General features: G+C 44.3%; 1 long non-coding RNA gene across 1 annotated transcript in view; it reads left to right on the top strand.

Moving 5' to 3' along the window:
* Positions 1–14416, top strand: part of LOC146855610 (uncharacterized) — a 482547-nt gene that overhangs the window by 421600 nt on the left and 46531 nt on the right. The window contains exon 4 of the long non-coding RNA XR_014981354.1: positions 10830–10900. This is a non-coding gene — a long non-coding RNA (uncharacterized LOC146855610). The remainder of the gene's footprint in view (positions 1–10829; positions 10901–14416) is intronic.

Here is a 14416-nt window from a genome sequence, read left to right as displayed (position 1 = left end):
ACAGAACTATGCTTGAAATCATAGAATGTCAGTATATAGGGACTGAGTCACCATACCACCTCAGTATACATGAGTCCGAGTCCGACTAGCTATAGTGCCTCACTTGCCCTCCAAACCTTACCAGAGAAACAAGTGAATTGGCACCCCAGCACACAACACTCTCGATCCTCTGAGGGATCATGGTAACAGGACACACTTATTCGCTCTCTCACTTGTACTTTTCCACAATAAGATAACCAGGAGACATGGACGAAGTTCAGAATATTTATTTAAATTATCGTCCTTGAAATGCAGTATATGTGTCACAATTAGAAAACAAATGCACACTAAAAATGCTGTTAGCATGGTTAATAATCTGATTATATATCAAAGATCTCTGGGATTACCGGTAGAACCCATACCTTAGCATTCACAGATTTACGTTCTACATCTCAGCTGATGCTGTGCTCTTGTCTGAGAACTCTCTTTCATGTGTGTGTTTTTGGCTCATGGACTCATCCATATGATATGATATGTGTGCACATAAACAACAGCTGCATATCTCTGTTATGTTTAGGTGCTAGTGCCTGGCCAGAAATAATAACAAGGGACATCATTGCTTGGCCTTTCCTATGGTGTTCAGAATAAATCCCAGGAAAAGAACAGAACACAAAAACATATACAGATTCCGTATGAAAATACAATGTGGCACAAAAGCAAGCGTGTTTATAGAAACATGTGCAAAGGAAAATGAGGCCTACAACGTGCACAGTTAGGCTAAGGTAGGGAAAACTACAAACAACACACAACAAAACCTTTGAAAAGAGCGGAAAAATAGGTGTCGTAATCCACAAATACAAGTTTTCACCATTATCAATCGGTACCACCTCCAATGGATCATCGAAGTCAGAATAAAACAGTTTGATTGAACTCTGGCTATAGAAAATATTCACGAACACACGGCAAGAGAAGGAATAAGAAAGTATGCTGCTCCTTTGGCTGAAGAGGCTGGAAGATAGGAGCAGACATAGTAATCCCCCAACTCTATAACCTTCAGATACAAGGGTAACATTTGATGATACACATTATAACTATACACTGCCTCGTGCTGGGTAAGGTGAGTCACTCTACTCTGAGGGGAAGGTCTAGCTATAGGTTTAAAAGTAGAGTTGATTGATGTATAAGAGATTTCCTCTCCCAACAAATAGACATTCAGCAGCCATCGAAGCACAAAAACGGCAACTACCATACTTATTAACAAAATTTTGCACTGTGGCTGTGCCATGTTAATCCAAATCAGATCAAGAAAATGTCAGGTGAAGCAGTTAATTCTATCAGTCATATCCTATAGTCTTTACCCAATCTCAGAAACTTCTGGGACTTTTATTATGCTTCAACCGGGGTCCTCTAACCGGAGTCCTCTGACTGATACTATGACTCACTATCCATCCTTTCAACGGCTGTCAATACTAAGCATGAACAGGTTCTTGCCATAGCATCCTTTCATCTCAGGGAGGTTCATCAACATCAGCCAGGCAGTCATCAGCGGCAAACCTGATTTTATGTCCAGTCTGGCACTAAGTACTTCCGATTGACTTTTCTTTCTCATTTCAGTCACTAGGTGCAGGTCTAGGTTTTTGCTTTCATTTACAATGTCAGTCTGTTTTTGTTCATATACCTACTGTCTTCCCTAATCATCCTTTTAGTCTCTTCTTGGGTGTCAATAGTCTCTTCCGAGTTGCTGTCATCTTTGGCCATCCGTCTTCAGCTGTGTCATGACCCTTTGAGTTGCTTGAGATCTCTGGCTCTGATGAGGCAGACTCACTCTCCGTGGTGGAGCTTCCTTGTGCTACCCCATGTCAGGCATGGTCCAGTCATGGCGTCCTGGCAGATCGGCCTCTTTAATGGGTGGAGCGCGCAGCCCTTGAGACTGCACGCTGCACCGCAAATGAATCCTTGTCGTTCTGGATTCCTGTTTCCTTAACCGCATCTTGTCATCCTGCGACTCAGCATCTGTTCCTGCTGTTTCCTACTTCTTTGACTTTTTGCGTCCTTGCTGAAATCTGTGAAAACGTCAGGTTCATACTTGTGCATCGGGCCTGCCGTGCTTCGATCCCCTTTCCTTGTTTTTTTGGAATCCTGCTGCTGACCCTACAAAGATGACAGCAGAAGAGAAAAAGATTTAAAAGCGGAAGACTCTTCATTGGGGTAACACGCTGCCGGCACTTAAAATATTGTACTTATAAAACTCATCTGAGTTGCCAGTATACTCTGGACATAACTTGTTAGATGTGAAATGACTGTGCAACATATTAAAACAAGCATTGGCATAGCCAAAAGGTCTCGCTTTTGGGACCTCATAAGTATTTAGTTATGCAGCACAATATTCTTGGTGCAACAACATTAACTGTTGCATGGTTAAACACTTATAAGGCCCCAAAGGCGAGACCTATTGGCTATGCCAATGCTTGTTGACAAATGTGTAGTGTTAAGACATCAATGCTTTTTTAGGTCTCGCCTGGCTATCGCGTAAGCGATCGCCAGGCGAGACTTATGTAGGGGCTTCTGAAAATGCTCCCAAAGGCTTCCCAGGTGGATCGGGTGGCGGTTACGCGCACAACCACGTGCATTCGATTTGCCACCAGCTATTTCCTGCGCGTGCACGCATTCAGAGAGATTTAGTAAGGGGCACAAGACCTTAGGAATGCGGTTTATGGCCAGTGCATGTGAGGCATTCAAGCGCGAAGCTGGCATCTGGCATCAGACTTGAAAGCAGCAGACTGCTTTCGCCAGCACGCGCTCGGCCTCACTTCCTGCATCCCCTCTTACAACAATCAACTTTCATTATAACTCACACCCCATATGCTCGTTCCCTCCCACCCTTCCTTTGATGTCCGCTTTTCTTGTTGTTTACAAACCACGCCACACACTGCTGCACGCCACACACTGCTGCACGCCGCACACTGCTGCACGCCGCACACTGCTGCACGCCGCACACTACCGCACGCCACACACTGCTGCGCACACTGCTGCATTACACACTGCTGCATGCCGCACACTGCTGCCCGTCGCACACTGCTGCATGCCTCACACTGCTAAACGAAACACTGCTGCACGCCTCACACTGCTGCACGCCTCTCACTGCTGCACGCCTCACACTGCTGCACGCCTCACACGGCTGCATGCCTCACACTGCTGCACGCCTCACACTGCTGCACGCCACACACTGCTGCACGCCACACACTGCTGCACGCCACACACTGCTGCACGCCGCACACTACCGCATGCCACACACTGCTGCGCACACTGCTGCATTACACACTGCTGCATTACACACTTCTGCACGCCACACACTGCTGCACGCCGCACACTGCTGCACGCCTCACACTGCTTCACGAAACACTGCTGCACGCCACACACTGCTGCACGCCTCACACTGCTGCACGCCGCACACTGCTGCACGCCACACACTGCTGCACGCCGCACACTGCTGCACGCCGCACACTGCTGCTCACCGCACACTGCTGCACGCCGCACACTGCTTTTATGCGAGTTTATGCTACTGACATTGTAAATGACAATGCCTTTTATTTTTATTAAAACCAAAACATAAATAAAAGGCATTGTAATTTTACAATGCCAATAGCTCAAACTCTTATAAATGCGAGACCTATTGCATTGCAAATACTTGTCTTTTTTAATCTTCTTATTTCTGGTATATGTCCTTTCAAAAACACATGTAGTAACCACCTCATCTACGTGAGGCATTCATAGTGCCTAGAGAGTGGGGGAGAAGCTGCACCCGCCTTACCTTCCTCCTGCCACTCCCCGCCCCTTTGTAGGTGAGTATGGGGCATATGTATCAAGCGATTTTGTATTTGCAAACGCTGCGATTCGCAAGAAAACAGCGTTTGCGAATACAAAATCGCAAAATGCGATGTATGAGCCTTTTTCCCATCGCACTAATAAGGAATCGCTAATTTTGCGATTCCTTAATTTTGCGTAAGCATTTAAGGAATCGCAAATTGCGATTCCTTAATTGCTATGTAACAAGCACCCAAGTTGTGTGATTTCTCCTTAAGAAATCGCAAATTACCACCAACTTCAAGTTGGTGGTATTTTGCGAATTCTTTCAAAAATGCACTTTTTGGCCTTTTTCTAGGTGCCATGTGGCGCACATTCATGCCCTTATGGCATGTATGTGCGCTATATGCGCACACATGCTCATTTCAGGGATGCATCAGGGTGTCATCATGACACCCTTGCTCCTTTGAAATTATTCTGAATTTGTGAGTAGCAAATTGCGAATCGCAATTTGAGAATGACTTCCCATTCATTCCTATGGGCCTCCTGGCCCATAGGAATGAATGGGAAGGTATTCTTTAATTGCGATTTCGCAGTTTGCTAATCGCAATTAAGGAATATTAAGAATTCGCAAAATGTGTGAATTTTTAAATACATCCCGTTTTGCAATTCTCAAATAGCGATTCTCAAAAAATCGCAATTTGAGAATCACAAATACGGTTTTTGATACATATGCCCCTATGTCTAGTGTGAGAGGGGTTTTGGGTCAGTGAATAAAGGCCATGCATGACAGAGAATGAATGTGACTGACAGTGTGCAAGAGAGTGAATGACAACGTGTGACCTGAGACAGCGAGTCTACTAGTGTGTGAAGCAGTGAGAGTGTATTGGAGGCAGTGAGTGTGAGAGAGCCAGTAAGAAAGTAAGAAGCAGTGTTTGACTTGCTGAAGAAGTGTGTGTGAGACTGTGTGAGGGCGAGAGTGTCTCTGTATGTCTGTGTTACATTGATCGATAGTGTGGGAAGACAGTGCGTGAGAGTGTGGGACTCCCCGAGTGGGTGGGGGATGGAAGGGACAGTGCACATGAGAGTGTGCTTGTGAAAGAGAATGACCCACAGGCACCTCTCACAGGAAATCAGCATTATTCCCGTCCTGTTAAATACACCATTTGCCAGTAGACTGCCTATGAACGTGGCAACTGAGGGAACACCCGCCTCCTGGATCCTGTGACGTTTGACTGCTATGACTGTCCCACAGGTCTCTGCACATTGCCCTTTACACTCAACACATTAAAACACATTGTATTTGTTGGACACACCAGCCACCTGGGACTGACATCCCTGTGCACGCTGGGACTCGGGGCCACAGTTATAACGAGAGAAGTGTCACTGAAAGCTGAAGAGTGCACAGGGATGTGGTCTGGCAGAAGGTGCCACGACCCAGGCGCGTGGCCACACCGATTAGTTTTGTTCCCGGCCGGGGAGGTTTGTCTTTGAAAGTTAGATCCGTTGTCTTTCCCGCTACGCAAATTAATGAAGCCATTCATGTAAAATGTACTATTGATGTCGTCGGCCTGTCCACACACACCATACCGTTGTTCCATTCTGTCCTTGTTTGAGTTGAGCTGCATTATTTTGCAGTGATAAAACTAAAATGTGGCGTTATGTATGTTTACGTCTATTTGGTGCTTTCAAAAATATTGTGTGCCTGTGTTGTTCCAGGGTAATAAATAGTATCTTGCTTGACAAATAAAATCACTTTGTCATGCTGTCTTTTTAATTTTTGCCACTAGATGTCTCTGGGGGGGGGGATTCACGCACTTTAAGGCTTAATGAGCCATTACAAAAAGCCAGATGGCCTATGCACGTCCACGCATTTTTGTTCTTAAGAATGTGCAAAGTACCTGACTTCAATAGATTTACGTGTTTTTAAATATTTTTAGTTTGTTTGAACTTCCAGCAACAAATGTCACCAACAATTATGTAAAAGACTTAGGGGCATATGTATCAAATGATTTTTTAATTCGCAAACGCTGCGATTCGCAAAAAAACAGCGTTTGCGAATACAAAATCGCAAAATGAGATGTATGAGCCATTTTAGCATCGCATTATTAAGGAATCCCTAATTTTGCGATCTTAATTTTGCGTAAGCATTTAAGGAACCGCAAATTGCGATTCCTTAAATGCTATGTAACACGCACCCAAGTTGTGCGATTTCTCCTTAAGAAATCGCAAATTACCACCAACTTCAAGTTGGTGGTAATTTGCGATTTCTTTGAAAAATGCACTTTTTGGCATTTTTCAAAGTGCCATGTGGCGCACACATGCTAATTTCAGGGGTGCATCAGGGTGTCATCATGACACCCTTGCACCTTTGAAATTATTCTCAATTTGCGATCAGCAAATTGCAATTCGCAATTTGAGAATGACTTCCCATTCAGTGCTATGGGCCTCCTGGCCCATAGGAATGAATGGGAAGGTATTCCTTAATTGCGATTTCGCAATTTGCTAATCGCAATTAAGGAATATTAAGAATTCGCAAAATATGTGCGAATTTTTAAATACATCCCGTTTTGCAATTCTCAAATACCGATTCTCAAAAAATCGCTATTTGAGATTCGCAAATGGAGATTTTGATACATATGCCCCCTAATCTTGCTTGTCCAGTGTTTCCAATGTTTTTGGAAGAACCTTAATGATTTTAGAAGAAGAAGTTGTTATGAGAGAAATAAGCCTCATGTAAAATGGTTTATTTATTTATTTGGTGAGTTTTATAAAGCGCTGGCTAGACCCTGAGATATCAGAGCGCTTTACATGAGGATCTGTGTGTTACAAGGTTACAAATTACATACGTTAGAAAAAGTATAGTAAAGCATAAGAAAAAAAGAGGCAGTTATGGGAGTTCGTCAGGGGCAGAGGGGGAGGGGACACAGCATGGAGAAGGGGAGAACATTGCCCAATGTCCGACTGGGTAGGTGAAGGCCAAGGGGGTGAACCAGGGCAGATCTCCTCTATAGCTGTCTAAGCAGCTCCACCCTGCATCGGCCATAATTACTCGGTCTCCAATGTCGGGGTAAGGAAAGCGGAAATTCCTAAAATGTCGAGATCAAATGGGGGAGTTGGTGCGATGAGAAAAAGCAGTCAAAACTAAACCAAAGGTGTGGGAGGGGGTCCACGAAGGTGGGGTAGCTTCTAGGGGATTAAGGTCTAGAAGGTAGTCCCAAGCTAAGGGGCTTTTGGTCAGAGTTAATCCTCTGTCAGACATCTTGAGGACGTCCATTAATGAGAAACGTTGCGGGGAGCACCGCTGTGAGTGTCGCATTCAAGGCGCCAAGATCACGGGTGGGGCCCAGAAGCCCCCCAAGTCCAGCCCGACCAGGGCGTCTCACACAGCCCTGCAGGCCATCCCAGGTCAGGGGCCCACACTGAGGGCCACCGCCGTCTCCCCACGTCATTCGACTCCCCCCAGGAAGCCCAGGTAGCCACTGGTCCAGCAGGGTGCGTCACCGCAGCTCCTCGGAACAGCTCCGGTCAGGCGTCCCACCAGCAGAATCACACTCCTTTCCTCGTGCACAGATCTCACATACCGTTGAACGTCCTTCGCTCAGGTAGGCCACCAGAACTGTCTCTTCAATAATTCTTCGGTTCGATGAATTCCTCGATGACCAGCTAAGGGACTGTCATGACAATCGAACAACGCTTGCTGTTGGAGTTCCCAAGTTGGTAAATACAAGGCTTTTGCATGAAAGGGCAATTGCTGACGAACTTATCTCAAGGAATCTTTTTCTGCCCACTCTTCCATCTCCTCTAGTGTCATTTCTTTTCTGATTGCTTCCTCAATTGATTCCTCATCGATGGCCTCAATTATCTTACTTTCCGGAATGATTTTCTGATCATCCACCAATGTCTTCTTACAATCAGTGTCTATTCTGGACAATGCATCTGCTTTTCCATTATGTTTGCCTGGTTGGTATGTGAAGGTAAATCTTTTCCTTAGAGACTGAAAGGCCTCATCAGCTTCTTTTGTCCACATAAATGGAGTTCCTTTTTTTAGGAGTTTGGTTATAAGTATGATCTTTTGAGAGAAATCTTTAATGAACCTCCGATAGAAGTTTGCAAAGCCTATAAAGCTTTGTATCTCCTTTACTGTTGACGGTGGAGGCCAGTCAAGCATTGCGTCAATTTTCTTCTTACCCATGGTTAAACCCTCTGGAGCGATGATAAATCCTAAGAAGTCTACTGACTTAACTCCAATGGCACATTTTTCCAAATTTGCACACAGATGATTTTCTCTTAATCATTGTAAAATTCTTTTGACTTGCAACTGATGTTCCTATTCTGTGGCTGAGTAGATTAAAATATCATCAATGTACACTATAGCACACTGGTCAATGAATTATTTTAATACATAGTTGATAAAGTATTGGAAAGCCACTGGGGTATTACAGAGCCCGTAGGGCATCACTTGATATTCGTATAATCCATATTTGGTTCTGAAAGCAGTTTTCCACTCATCTCCTTTGGGCACTCTGATTAAATGATAGGCTCCCCGCAAATCCAATTTCGTAAAAATCTTTGCACCCTTCAATTGATCAAGTAGGATCCTTCAATTGATCAAGGGTAGGGGGTAACGGTTCTTGGTGGTTATCTTGTTCAAAGCTCTATAATCTATACAAGTCCTCAACTCGCCATCCTGTTTAGGAATGAAGAAGAGTGTTGAGGAGATAGGAAACTGGGAGGGTCGAATAAATCAGTTTTCTAGATATTTATGCAAATAATCATTCAAATACTGATTCTCCATTTCAGTGAGGGCGTAGATTCGACTACATGGTAGACTTGCTCCTGGTTCCAGATCAATTTTACAATCATAAAATCGATGTGATGGTAGCTTCTCTGACTCAGTTTCGTTAAACACATGAGCAAATTCTTGATATTCATCTGGGAATTCCACAGTTTGAATTACATATACCATCATATTGTTTTCACACAACTGAGAGGCTTGATTCTCACTCTTGCTCTCCTATCGTTATGAAAGCAATGCTCGGTGCAATAACTGGAGTCCAACACCACTGTTCTCACACTCCAATTTATAGTAGGGTTCTGTTCTGTTCACCAAGGCAACCCCAGGATAAGTTGGAATTGGGGGGTGTCAATAAGGTTAAACTGTATCTCTTCACGATGGCCCTCAACTGTAATTACTTCTACTGGCTCAGTGTGGCTGACGATAGGGCCAGATGATAAATTAGTACAATCTACACCTCTTACAGCTTCACTTTTGGCCTTTGGAATTGCTTCTAAGCCCACTTTGACTGCAAACTTAAGGTCGCACAAATTTCCGGTGGCTCCCGAATCCAACATGACAGCCACACCTTGAAGAGTCTTGTTCCTGAATTTCATTGTCATTGTTAAAATCAAATGCGGAGCTGAAGATTGCAAGGTAGTCGTGACTTGATGACTTTTTGGAGATGTTTCGTCTTTGGCATCCATCAGCCCAACTCCTCCTACTGGTGGTGCTGCAAGTTTTCCTTCTTGAAAAGATTAGGTTTCTTAGGACACCCTTTTACGAAATGTTCACTGATTCCACAATAAAGACAAAGATTATTTTGCCTTCTTTTCTCTTTCTCTACTTTAGAAAGGGGGCCTCTTATTGCACCAATCTGCATCGGTTTGACTCCTGACGCCTTTTCCGACGACTTCATGACATCTGTTCTCACTCGATCAAATCTGGGAATACTTGGACGAAATTCTCTTTGTTTTTCTCCTCTTCTCTCTGTTTGCCGATAATCTATTTCTAAGACTAAGTCAATTAAGGTTGACACCTCTGTGGGACGATTAAGAATTTGCGCTAACGCGTCGTTCAGATCATCCTTTAACCCTCAATAAAATAAGGCTGCTCTCTTGCTTTCAGGCCACTCGGTCTCAACCACCAACTTGTTGAATTGCGCCGAATAGGTTAACAACTCTCAGTTTCCGAGCCTTAACTCTAACAGCTCATTATAAGTTGCTTGGGTTACTTTTCTTCAGTCAAATATTCGTCAAAATTATTTTTTAAACTCTGCAAAATTGAACAAAATTGGATCATCCTGCGTGACCAAGGGCATTGACTATGAAGCAGCGTCCCCACTTAAATAAGATAGGATAAAGGCAATTCGAGACTGTGCATCTGGAAAGACGGTTGGACGACACATAAAGTGTAGGGAACACTGTGTAAGAAATATCTGAGCCTTGTGAGGATCCCCACTAAATCGTTCTGGTGGGGCTAGGGGAATTACGGTTGCCAGAGAATGCACTACTTGTGTGGTACTTCCTAGACTAAGAACTGCACTTGAACCTGAAGCAACGTTAGAAGGGGGTGGATTAAATTTGACTCCTGAACTCTCACTTTTAATCTTGACCACCAACTCTAAGATTTCTCGCCTAGAAGCCTCCATCTCTGAGTTCAGAGCCTTGTTCTCTTATCGAACAGCCATTAATTCTTGCTGCATAACTTTTAAAATCTTGCCTAAGCTTTTCAAGTCGTAACCCTCCGCCATTCTGCTCAGGTGAGTTTGTTAAACGTGGGCACTTCACTCTGTCATGGCTCCACTTAATACTCACAAACTTTCTAAGCACTCACAGGAGCAGAATGCTAAATTTTCCCCAGTCCTCCAACAGGCCTTCACCGAGCTCTCAACATACAAGAGCTCTGATGAACCCCACCGGGGGAAAGGGGATTGGGACAGAGAAGAGACACCCTCGCTTCTTGTGGTTCACTAGTATAGGCGTTTCTCTGGTACTGCCTCTGTGTGGTTTTCTTAGTGAAGTGTAATTCAAAAACAACATACCATTACTAAACACTATGTATTTCCCTACTCTCACTCTATAACATTTTTATTATCGTTATGCTTTTCCTTTCTCTCACTTACCCTGTTTTTAGCTTGGCATTGCCCCTCTTCTATTCTCTTTTAGTGTTTTTTTATACTTCTGTATCAATGTACTTGTTTGCTAATTAATTAGTCAATTATTCATTATACCAGAGATTCAATTATTAAACAATTCTTTCTTTTCAGGAATACTTGGGGTTTGGCAGATGAAGAAAGGTACTTCTTATTCACTAAATCTTCGAGAGGAAGTTCAAGAGGTAAGTGAAGTTTAGTTTCTTTCTTTATGTGTTTTCTTAATTGCTTGAGAAGGAAATTCTCTATTTATTCTTAAAATTTATGCCAAATTCTGGTCGCTGCCTAACTAACTATCCGACGCTTGAGCGAAACTAAACTACCCTGTTCTACAACTTCGCATTCTCTGGGAAACAAATCGTACACTAACTCCTGACTAAACTATAGCGCAAGTGTGAACGATACACACTCTTGTAGATACGTTGCTGAAGTATGTGTCTCAGAACGCTGCCTACGCACTCCACAGCTGAGTCTGTCCTCGCGCCTTCGATGGCTTGCGGGAGACTAGACCGGCAACCTGAAGATTCTTTCTGTGCCACCCGCCAAGGATTTCTAAAGGCTGGAAGCTAGCGGACGCCTCACGGGACGTCTGACACTCCAACGTTTGTCCCCCACTTCGGCTGCGGGAATATAACTGCCACACAGTGTGCAAGGTGGGTGACGGGTGGGGGAATCCTGACAGCAGCTGACATAAAAAGTGCTCACCGTGACCACAACTGACCAAAAATGTGCATAACTACAAATCCATACTGGCTGTTAGTGTAAATAGTGACTTGCGAGGCTTCTGATGTGCAGCAGACTTGGGTATGGGCAATTACTTCAGCCACTGGTGCAGAGGTTACATGGCACAAGTAAGATGCTTCCACAACGCCGCTCAATGTACACACAGCATAAGCGGCCTTTAAAACACTGCCTTAGACAAGACCCAGAAACAAAGAGGATATGGTCAGACTCATTAAGGGGGACATCCAGTATGTCAGGTCTTGGTTTTGTGCACAGTTCGGTGACACTGAAGCAATCATGGTCGAACTTGCCCTCATCATCTTCCTCTTGGTTTGGTAATAGAGAAGCAGGGTTTAGTGCGTTACATTTCTGGATGGAAACATTTTCCACTGCTAAAATGAGTCTCTCAAAGCATGTTAGGCGGCTATTTGTCATACGCTGGGTCCTGGTGCAGCTCATCAGGATTTCAATGGAGTGGGGGACCATAACAATTAAACGGTAGCCCATCACAATTCCTTCAGTCTGCTGTAGAACAAGGCCCACTGCTGCAACCTCCTTGAGATAACCAGGTAATGCTGCAGCCACCGGACCGATAGCAGCTGAGAAGTAACCAATGGGGCACTTAGTCTCCCCATGGGCTTGTGTTATACAGACAAAGCACACCCATCGCTTTTGTGACAAAAGAGCACAAATTTTTTGAATAGTCTGGCATTTCAAAAGCGGGTGCGCTACAGAGTGGGTTTTTGAGCTCCTGGAAGACTTCTATGCTCTTGTGATCCTTTGGTACCAGGTCGTCGACATCAGTGTGCGTGAGCCTTATCAAAGGTTTAGCCTCAAAGGAAAAGTGTGGATCCATTGTTGGCAGTAGCCAACTATGCCCAAAAACATCCTCACCTCTCTCTGAGTGGTTGGGAGCTTTATCTTAATGACTGTCTCTGTGCGCTCATGGTACACTCCCCTTGCTCTCTTCTCTATCTGATGCCCCAAGTAAATGACCTCTCTCTGACAGTATTGTAATTTCTCAGGTGAAACCTTACGCCCGTTCTCTGCCAAATGATTGAGTACAATAATCATCTCTTGTTTGCAAGCAATTGTGTCTTGTTTGCAAGCGTTCTCAGTCATTGAGGCACTCAGGAGATCGTCAATATATTGAATTAATGTTGAACTAAATGGTAACTTCTGAGACTCTGATTGAAATAGGATGGACTTTTCAGTATACATTTGATTTGTGAGGCGCAACAGCTCCCAAGTGTCTTCTCTTGGAACCGAAACGCGAAAAGAAACTTTCTCTCTTCATGTAATGGGACCGAGAAGGCGGATTGGTAAAAGTCAATATATGTGAACCACTCAGCCTACAGAGGAATTTGGAACAAGATTACGGCAGGGTTCGGTACCACAAGATTACATGTAACAACAATTTTGGTTGATCTTTCGGAGGTCTTGTAGGATCCTCCACTTTTTCTTGGATTTCTGTAAGGTCGTGACTGGGGTGACATCGACTCCCAATAACTTTCCTCAAGATGCCCTGTTCTATCATACTCTCAATGAAGTGGGTGATCCCTGCAATAGCCTCTGGGGTAATTTTATAAGGGCGGTGGAAAAACAAAATTATGCCAGCAAGTGATTTTAAGGGGCTTGGCACTTTAATCAGCCCGATCTCTCTTCCAGTAAAATTCCATAGTTCCTCAATACTGTCTCTATTACTTCTACTGGCAAATCCTCTGTTGTAATGATTGAGTATAACCTGACAACAGTCTCTGGGGACTGCAACTTAAACTCGGCGTCAGCTGCCTGTGTATCAAATCCAACCCCATCCTGGGTGCAATAAATGACGCACTTGAGTTTACAAATAAGATCTTGTACTAGCTGGTTTACCGAACTAGAATCACAGATTACAAACTGACACTGCTCTCTAATAGCTCCTATTTTCAATGGAACAGGGGCAGTGATTTGATTGGTGCACTGTTAATTTGTAATGCTTAAAACTTGAACTTCCTTTTTAGAGAGGGGTAGATTAGGGACCTCAACTGTTCTAACCGTTGTACAAGTAGTTCCAGTGTCTATCAGGAAAGATACGGGATACCAGTTAACCTTGCATCCATGTGTAGCTCACTCAGGTCCACTTCTAGGACTGCACCAATAGGTACTGCTCCTCCCCCCTCAGGCGTCGTCATTGGCTCTGATGGAAATCTAGGGAAGTCTAGAACATCACAGGAACCGAACCTCTTTGGGTCATCATCACGTTCTGGGGTACCCTGTGGTCGGGTTCAGGATAGTAGAATTCCAGATTTTGGAACCTTCAGGCTTCCATGGGATATCTAGGTACTGGAGGAAGCTCTCCCTGTCCTACTGACCTAATTTCTTGGGAATCTGCCACAATACGGTCGGGGTTGTGAGGGAACTCCCGCTTCCAATGCCCTACCCTGCTGCTAATGTGACAATGTGTAACTGTCACATATACTGGTTCCTGTCAAATTTCCCTGTCCTCTACCCATTCCTGGGACAGTCACACTATAATTCAAAGAAACTCCCTGCACCACTGCTCCAAAACTGGCGTCTAACTCGAGTCCTTAGAATTGAACCTTAAACCCCTTACCCCTCCATTCTGAGCTAATTGGGCTATCATATACATCTCTTTACCTAGATTAGAAAATCCATTCCCACACTTCACTATTTCTTCAAACAACATTTTCAAGTGTGCCAGATTTATTCACTGTGAGGGCTGCCCAGTGCCTGGCAAATTACCTTATAGGTCTGTGCAAGTAGTTTGGCTTCCCATCCTGCCACTGACTAGGTTATCCCTTGTAGAGGAACTAATGTCATCCCTCCAGGCCACAGTGGTGAGTCCTGAGGTATACTTGGGATCGGTTGATTTGGGATGGTACTAACAGATACCCTAGCGTGGGAATGGTCAGGGCACTTAACGAAGGCAGAGTGCTTATTGCGACAGACACAGGGAGTCTGAGCAACAGGCAAAA

The sequence above is a fragment of the Triturus cristatus genome, chromosome 4_1, assembly GCF_964204655.1.
Source record: "Triturus cristatus chromosome 4_1, aTriCri1.1, whole genome shotgun sequence".
Classification (NCBI taxonomy): Eukaryota; Metazoa; Chordata; class Amphibia; order Caudata; family Salamandridae; genus Triturus; species Triturus cristatus.
This window is presented reverse-complemented; position numbering and strand designations above follow the sequence as displayed.